The following is a 2,100-nucleotide window of genomic DNA, read 5'->3' as shown; positions in this document are numbered from 1 at the left end:
CAAACAATTTTATTGAAATGTGCGAAGAGTACATGGGCAGCACAAATGTATGAACAGGAAAAAAAAATCACATGTACAACAATTTTTTAAAAGTGAAGGTTAATTTTGGGAGATATCAGTTCCCCTCTCCCTCCCCCTGCAGACTTCCAGCGTTTCCATTAAAGTTAAGCCTCTACGAACCTAGCATTACCAAAAAAAAAAAAAAAAAAAAAAAGGGAATACAAGATCTTTTGCAAATAACAAAAACAAAAAACAAAAAATGGCATAAAGGACAGAGAAATGTCTTCCTGCTTAGATGGCACTCTTCCTAGGCACCTAATTAGGAGGCGTTCTGAGCGGTGGAGAAACACAACTTCAGAGTGTAGGGGTATGGACCATTGGGTTTTTCATCTGGTAATGGTTCAGGAAGCCCAGAGTCTCCGGGGCATCGCTCTTGGATTCCCACTCCAGCAGTCCAGAGGAGCTGCGCTCACTTTTGCTGAGAATACTTTCACAGAAGGTGGCCGTTTCACTCCAAGCTCATCGCAGATCTCAAAGAAGTTCTCCTCAGTCACCTCCAGCGGGGTGTTGAAGAAATGCAGCACGTTGCTGGGGTGCTGGATGCGGTTCTTGGCTGCCTGCTCTGGGGTGGAGAACCGATTGTTCTGGGATTCACTGAAGTCTTTGTAACTGCAAGACCCGTCTTCCAACCCGTATGACTGACCGGGCATGATGGCTGGCTGCTTGGAGACACGGACATTCAGCTTCTGCCCAAACATGAAGTTGTTGTTGAGGTGGGTAATGGCCCGGTCCACAGCGTAGCCATCAGCCATCTCCATCATGGCGGCCCCCGGCTTGCTTTTCATGAATTTCACCTTCTCCACATTGCCATACAAGCAGAAGACATTGAAGACTCGGTTACAGTTCATCTTAGATTGATCCAAGCCATAGACCACAAGCACAGGGCTGTGGGCGTGAGGGCCATCCTCGGGTGGTGGGGGAGGGGGTGGGGGGTGCCCATACTGGGGGCCGTAGCGACTTGGGCCCCGACGGTGACCCCCCACTGGTGGACCCATCCTTCTCCCTTCGTAGTGAGGGGTGGGGGGCCGTAGCCCTCATCATGGTAATGGCTGTGGTATCCACCGTGGGGCCCTCCATATTCTGCTGGGTGATCTCCCAGGAGAGGGGGCTGCCTCTGGCGTTCTTGGGGTTGCTGCCAGGGTCACCTTGTCCACTGAGATTGGGGTTTGTGTAGTCCCAAGTATCCTGATCACTCTTGAACACATTCAAGCGTGTAGGCTTTGCGTATTCCATCTTCAGAGCACAACAGCCAGAATAGATATCAGCCCCATTGACAGAGGCCTTGGCCCACTGGGCACTTTGAACAGAGTCGAATTCCACCATCGCCTGAACTCCATTCTTCCTGAAAATGACAATTCTCTGGACAGGGCCACAAGGATTACAGATAGTGTAAAGAACATCCGTGGTGATCGAATAAATGGGGTTCAGGATGGTAAAGAGAAGCACACTGTTCACACTCCGGGAGTCATCCGAGTCCCCGGGGCGGGAGATCTTCTGGATGGTAGAGTAGTTGACAAAAGCTGGGTGATCGGCAATGCATATTTGGTTGTCGGCTGCGTAGCTCACTGCGTTGCAAGCCCCCAACACATCTTCAAACTCCACCAGTGCTTGTCTCTTTTTAGGCATTACCACCACAGAGCTGATGGGTCCAAACTCCTGCAAGGCCTCCACAAGGTCAGCTTCCACCACACCCTCAATCAGGCCCCTGATGTGGAAAACTGGGGAGGCAGGGGTTTTGTGCGGGTCATCGTAGTTCTTCCCGCTGCCTCCCGCCACCCCGCCTCCTCCACCGCCACCGCCACCGCCACCGCCTCCGCCACCGCCACCGCCACCGCCTCCGTGCTGGTCGCCGGCGTTGCCAGTCTTGAGCCGCTTAGTGGTCGGGCCGCCCTCACTGCCGCCGCCCTGGTAGCGGCCACTGCCGCCTCCGCCGCCCGCCGCCGCCATCTTCACCGTCGCTCCGGACCGCCTCTGCTGCTCGTCGGGTTGCTGCCTCTGCTCCAGCCGCCGACGCCGCTTCTCCCGGGAAATTATTTTTCT

At 53.9% G+C, this 2,100-nt stretch overlaps 1 pseudogene; it reads right to left on the bottom strand.

Moving 5' to 3' along the window:
* Positions 1 to 214: 214 nt before the first annotated feature.
* LOC129050530 (heterogeneous nuclear ribonucleoprotein L-like) lies at positions 215 to 2,100 on the bottom strand (annotated as a pseudogene).

This window comes from Pongo abelii, chromosome 16, assembly GCF_028885655.2.
Source record: "Pongo abelii isolate AG06213 chromosome 16, NHGRI_mPonAbe1-v2.0_pri, whole genome shotgun sequence".
Lineage (NCBI taxonomy): Eukaryota > Metazoa > Chordata > Mammalia > Primates > Hominidae > Pongo > Pongo abelii.
Note: the sequence above shows the minus strand (reverse complement) of the source record. Positions and strands in the feature narration are given on the sequence as shown.